Consider the following 7,287-nt stretch of genomic DNA (forward strand, 5'->3'; position numbering starts at 1 on the left):
TTTATTTTCTTTGAGTCCTCTTTATTTTAATGCACCTCACTAAAGATTTATCAGTTCTTCTCATCTTTTCAAAAAATGAGAAGTTGCATTGAGCTTATCTTTGTTTTTTCTTGTTCTCTCTTTTATTTATTTTGTCTCTGATTTTTATTATATTCTTCCTTTTGCTGATTTTGGATTTTGTTCTTCTGTATCTAATTCTTTTAGGTGGTAGGTTTTTTATTTGACATTCATCTGGTTTATTGAGATAGATCTGTATTGCTATAAGCTTCACTCTTAGAACAGCTGTTATTATATCCCATACATTTTGGAAAGTTGCATTTTTATTTTCATTTTTCTTAAGATATTTTCTGATTTCCTATTCGATTTCTTCAATGACCCATTGGGGTTTTAGCAGTGTATTGTTTATTCTTCACATGTTTGTTTTTTGAGTTTTTCCCATTTCTTTCTGTAATTGGATTTCTAGTTTCATATAGCTATAGTCAGAAAAAAATGCTTGGTATAGTTTCCATCCCCTTAAATTTGAGACTTATTTTGGGACCTAGAATGTGATCTGTTCTAGAGAAAAATTTCATGTGCCCTTGAAAAGAATATGCATTCTATTGCTTTTGGATAGAACATCCTTTAGATGTCTATTGAGTCCAATTGGTCTAATTTGTCATTTAAGACTACTATTTCCTTACATGTTTTCTATCTGGATGATCTATTCATTGATGTAAGGAAAGTGTTAAAGTCTCCTACTATAATTGAATTATTGTCAAGTTCTCCTTTTCTGTCTATTAATATTTGCTTTATATATTTATGTGCTCCTATATTAGGTGTATATATATTAACAAGTGTTGTGTCTCCTTATATTGATCCCATTACCATTATACAATGCACTTTTTTTTGGTCTTTTTTTATATACTTCATTTTAAAATATACTTTGTCTGATAGGAGCTTTGCTAGCCTAGCTTTCTAGTCATTTCTATTTACATGAAATAATCATTTTCTAGGACTTCCCTCATAGCTCTGCCTGCAATGCAGGAGACCCAGGTTTGATTCCTGGGTCAGGAAGATCCACTGGAGAAGGAATAGGCTACCCACTCCAGTATTTTGGGGCTTTCCTTGTGGCTCAGCTGGTAAAGAATATGCTTGCAATGTGGGAGACCTGGGTTCGATCCCTGGGTTGGGAAGGTCTCCTGAGAAGGGAAAGGCTACTCTCTCCATTATTCTGGCTTTGAGAATTCCATGGACTACAGTCCATGACATCGCAAAGAGTTGGACACGACTGAGCCACTTCCACTTTCACTTTCAATCATTTTCTATCCCTTCACTTTCAATTTTTTTGTGTCTTTTAGCTCTGACATGAGTCTCTTGTATCTTACAGCATGCAGATGGGCCTTGTTTTTTGTTTTTGTTTTTAATCTATTCAGTCACCCCATGACTTTTGATTGGAATAATTATTCCATTGACATTTGAAGTAATACTTGGTAGTTATATAGTTTTTGCCATTTTGTTACTTGTTTTCTGGTTGTTTTTGTAGTTTTCTGTTCTTTTCTTCTTCTTTTAGCTTTTTCCCTTGCAGTTTGATGATTTCCTTTAGTGATATTCTATTGTTTTCTCTAGTTTTTGTGTATCTAATGTATGTTTTTGATTTGTGGTTACCATGGGATTCATATAGGTTGACCTGTATCTCCTTGTTTTAAACTGGTACTCATTTAAATTCAAACACATTCTAAGAGATCTACAATTCTTACTCCCCTCCCCACGTTTTATGTTTTTCATGTCATAGTTTGCATCTTCATGTTTATCACTTCACTGCTTATTTTAGTTATAGCTGATGTTATAATGCTTTTCTTTTACTCTTGTATCACCTTATTTCAGTGGTTAATCTACAACCTTCCCTGTTTATTCACCTTTTCTTATAGATCCTTCTTGTTGTTGTCTTTTCAACTTAGAGAAGACTTCTCAACATTTTCTTTCAGGATAGTTTTAGTGTTGATCAACTCTTTTTGTTTTTCTCCTCTGAGAAGTTCTTTGTCTCTCTTTCAATTCTAAATGATAATCTTGCTGGGTGAGTAGCCTAGGTTGCTGATTTTTCCCTTTCAGCAGTATAATTTTATCATGTCATTTCCTTCTAGGCAGCAAAGTTTTTGCAGAAAAGTCAGCTAGTGGCCTTATGGGTGTCCTCTTGCATGTGATTCTTTGTCTCTTGAGGCCTTTATAATTCTCTTTAAGTTTTGCCATTTTAATTATGATAGGTCTTTGTGCTAATCTGTTTGTATCATTTTGTTTGGGATCTTCTGTGCTTCCTGTACCTGGATATATTTTCTTCTTCAGGTTTGAGAAATTTTCAACCATAATTTCATCAAATAAATTTTCAGCTCTCTTCTCTCTCTTCTCCTTTTGAGTCCCCTATAATGTTAATGTTGATAGGTTTGATGTTGTCAGATAGGTCTCTTAAACTATTATAATTTAATTTTTTTTTCCTTTTTGATATTCTGATTGAGTGATTTTCATCCCAGATCACTTATACATTTTTTCTGTATCACTTACTTTGGTGCTAGTTCCATCTAGTGTGTTTTTTTATTTCACTTATAGTCTTTGTTCTGACGTGTTCTTTTTTATATTTTCTAGTTTCCTTCTTTCTAGTTTCTTGTTCATCTATTCTTTTTAGTTTTTTGTTCATCTATTTCTGTGTTCATCTATTCTTTTCTCTATTTCATTTAGCTTAGCATTCTTATCCTTTTTAGCATTCAATGCTTTGAACTCTTTATCTGGAAAATTATTTTTTTCTTTCTTTTTTTCAGGTGTTTTCTCTAGTTTTATTCATTTGAAATAATTCATTTGTCTTCTAATTTTGCTTATGAACTTTCTCTGACTCTGTGAAATTAGGTAAAACAGTTGCCTCTCCCAGTCTTAATGGTGTGTCTTGTGTGGATGCATCCCTGTGCAGTCAACATGTACTTGGTGTCTTTGGTAGGAAAGTTGGATCTGAAGTGAGCATGGGTCATGTCTTCCCCCAGAGTGTACTGGCTCTTCATTGGTGTGAGTTAGGGCTGGAGATTGAGGGTCAAGAGCCAGAATCAGGTGTGAGCCAAGGTTTATCCTATCCTCAGTGGCTGTTGTTATCTTATTGTGGTCAAAGGTGGGTCCCAAGGTGCTAGAGCAGAATCCCTGAGGCTTGATTCCAAACTGGTTCTGTTCCCTCTAGATGTGCACTCTCCCCACTACCAGCTATGATATCTTTATCCTATAGGGAAGCAGTGCTGGAACAAGATGGGCTGCAGTGGGCACTGGGTATGGGCTAGGATTCATGCTGTGCAGTCTTATCACATCAGTCGGAGTTCCAGATCTTTAACCATCTGTCACCTCCACAAACACCAATAATGGCCACTTTTGCCCCATTTGGATATTGTGCTAAGTCTAATCTGGCTCCAGCCTCCACAATTGGGCACTCTCCTTAATATCATCAGCTTTCACCCTAGTGTGGTAAAGTCATACCAGTTAAAGTAATGGATCCCCCCTGATTCACTGCTTCCTTAGGTGCTAACAATGGCTGTCCTTGACACATTCAATCACCAACTTCCTCCTTCACAGCTATATACTCTCCTTGGCTGGAACACCCCCTCAGCCTGCTGTGCAGTTGTATTGCAGAGCAAGAGGGTAAGGAGTAGCACTCTTCTCAAGTTGGGGCATGCACCAATGCAGTCTGAGAAATGGGCGCGAGACCTTGGCACCTTCAACCTACTTCCTCTATGTTGTTTCAGTAGTAAGCAATCATGCGTATGCTCTTCACAACAGAGTCTAGGTTTCTTACACCTCTGCTTTCAGTCCCATTGGTTTTCAACCAGCTAAGTGGGCTCATTCCCCCAGTGTTGGACCGCAGGGCTTGGGTGCCCAATATGTGATTCATGCCACGTACCACCCAGGCAGGATCTCCAAGCTGTAATATTCCCCTCCACTTTTGTGTCACCTTGTAGGGCACTGGACCCAATCTCATCTCTTTTACCTCTTCCTACATGATTTTGTATTGTTCTATCTTATAGCTTTGTTGTATAAGAGTCTTTCTGCCAGTCTCAAGTTTGTTTTCAGGTGAGAATTGCTGCACGTGTAAATTAAAAGACACTTACTCCTTGGAAGGAAAGTTATGTTCAACCTAGATAGCATATTCAAAATCAGAGACATTACTTTGCCAACAAAGGTCCATCTAGTCAAGGCTATGGTTTTTCCTGTGGTTATGTATGGATGTGAGAGTTGGACTGTGAAGAAGGCTGAGTGCCGAAGAATTGATGCTTTTGAAGTGTGGTGTTGGAGAAGACTCTTGAGAGTCCCTTGGACTGCAAGGAGATCCAACCAGTCCATTCTGAAGGAGATCTGCCCTGAAATTTCTTTGGAAGGAATGATGCTAAAGCTGAAACTCCAGTACTTTGGCCACCTCATGTGAAGAGTTGACTCATTGGAAAAGACTCTGATGCTGGGAGGGATAGGGGGCAGGAGGAGAAGGGGACGACAGAGGATGAGATGGCTGGATGGCATCACTGACTCAATGGACGTGAGTCTGGGTGAACTCCGGGAGTTGGTGATGGACAGGGAGGCCTGGCATGCTGCGATTCATGGGGTCGCAAAGAGTTGGACACAACTGAGCGACTGAACTGAACTAAACTGAAATGTATTCTTCAAGTACTCATGGGGGGAGTTGAGTTCCATATTCTTCTTCTTCACCATCTTGCAAACCTCTCTCACCTCTGCCAACAGTTTTTTTCAGTGTTTTGTAAAGGCCCAAGATAAAAGCACACAGGTATTTATAAACAACAGAAATGTGTTTCTTGCAGTTCCAGAGATTGGAAGTCCTAGATCAGGGTACCAACATGGTCAGGTTCTAGTGAGAACCCTCTTCTTGCCTACAGACTGCCAACTTCTCCTTGTATCCTCATGATATGAAGAGCTGAGAGAGAGAAAGCAAGCTCTCTGCTATCTCATGTAAAGATGCTAATCCCATTCATGAAGGCTCCACCTTCATAACCTCATCTAATTTTAATCACCTCACAAAGGCCCAACCTCCTATCATCCCTGGACAGGGGATGGACATTGGCTTTCAACATATGAATTTCAAGGGGACACAAATATTCAATGTGTAACTTATACCATTTTTTAGGAAAGCACAACTACTCAGTAGCTGGATGTCTAGATTTTTTTGTCTTGCTCTTGATACTGAGGTAAAGTGTTTCCCTGTACCCAAATAACTTGTTCTGCTCTTCTCCATGACTGTAACACGGGCCACATGCAAAATTATGCAGTAACGAAGGCAATGGCACCCCACTCCAGTACTCTTGCCTGGAAAATCCCATGGACGGAGGAGCCTGGTAGGCTGCAGTCCATGAGGCCGCTAAGAATCGGACACGACTGGGCGACTTCACTTTCACTTTTCACTTTCATGCATTGGAGGAGGAAATGGCAACCCACTCCAGTGTTCTTGCCTGGAGAAGCCCAGGGACGGTGGGGCCTTGTGGGCTGCCGTCTATGGGGTCGCACAGAGTCGGACACGACTGAAGCGACTTAGCAGTAGCAGCAGCAATGGAGGTTTTATTTAGTGTTCCTGTCTTTTCCCAGATACCCTATGCTTGCTTGTGCTTAAGCATATTCTGTTTCAGAAGAAGGAGGAGCCAAAGGACATCTGAAGCCACCATATTTAGTGGCAAAGTGTCAGACCCCCAGTGACTGGGTGACAGAGCTTGCTGTTAGCGGTAGACTTGGAGCGTAGCAGCCATCATCTCAACTGTATTTTCTGTTAGTGAAGTTACACTGACAGAAAATACAGCTGTCTGGATAGCTGTATTTGAAGCGCAGGGGCTGGGGATGAGCTCCAATAACTCTCATGTCTTTGACAATCACAGCAAATCAAGGCATCATAACCTGACAGTAAGAATTAGCCTGTGGGATGTTAGTTCTGCACCATGCTCTCTGCTTTATGTTTCCTTAAGAAGCTCGCAGAACATTTTCCACATGGCATCCTTCCGTGTGGCTTTCTTTCCTGCTGTATCTATAACTGGTTGAAATAGCTCATGCCTTTCAATTTGCTGTTGCTCTTTGCTTTATAATAAAAATTGTTGCTTTCTGCTTGGTTAGGCTCTTGATCTTATGTTATTCCCAAAGGCTTTTGGCAACCCTTGGTTAAAGCCCATATTTTTTTAGATTCTTCCTATTTATTTCTGCTCCAAATTCACAGTTCTGTTGGTGCTAAAGCCATTTATATAGAGACAGGCTGCCCCTTTGCTTAGCTGTAGGAAACTATGTTGAATAGACAAGAGTTTCTTTGCCGGGATTCAATAACCCTTCTCTTCATATGTCACCCATCCATACTGCACCCTCAGATCCCAGAAATGATGTCTGCAGTTTGTTTACAGAAACCTGCCTTTTGGGGTTCAGCACTATATTTTTGTGGACAAGTACTTGATTCAATGTTTTCCAAACAGATTCCAACAAGGAAAACAAGCATATCAATTCTTATTAGGATTTTGGTGGGTGATTATGAGTCAATATGCCATTAGTGCTATAACAGTTACCTCCTAAGTTTTCTCACTTTTTGTCTTTCCTTGGGACTCATTTCATGTACCCACTGTGGCTGGCATAATAGATCATTTTAGTCAATGAGGATGCTTTCTGGCATTCTTCCAGTGATACAACTCATTCCCTATTAGTCTTTCTCCAAAACAACCTTGTAATACTGTGACTTGGGAACCTAGCCCTGGGAAGTGAAAATAGGACTTCAGTCTTCCATGTCATTAATCTTGTAGAACCTGCATTTTTGGACACTAAGAAATAGGAAAGAACTACACACACAGACAGGTTACCCTACAACTAGACTCACTTCACCATTTAATTCTTCACAGGTTAAATATTTTAATGTAAATGAGATGACACACAGGACTGGAACAAAAAAGACATATTTAGCAGAGTTTTTCTTTTTTCCGAGTCCCCGGTGCAGACACGTGGCTGCAGTGACATTGCGCACACAAAGTAGGGTATTACCAAAGGGGACAAACTCTATTCTTGCTACACCAATGTCTTCTATTTTTGAGACTTACATCTCCATCTAGAAGAAACCATGCTAAAAATATTCACTACAATTTAAAGGAATGTTTTAGAACATCGGGCTCTTGCAGTTCTCCAAACGAACTCAAAGACAGTGAGACCACATGATAGCTGAGGTGCAAAAGCAGATTCAGTGTCCAAGTGTTCTGAATATACCTCTCCTTCTAATTTTTCATAAGTCTAGAAAATTTACTTCCCTCAACAGAGAAAAAT

This window comes from Bubalus kerabau, chromosome 10, assembly GCF_029407905.1.
Source record: "Bubalus kerabau isolate K-KA32 ecotype Philippines breed swamp buffalo chromosome 10, PCC_UOA_SB_1v2, whole genome shotgun sequence".
NCBI classification, from domain to species: Eukaryota; Metazoa; Chordata; class Mammalia; order Artiodactyla; family Bovidae; genus Bubalus; species Bubalus kerabau.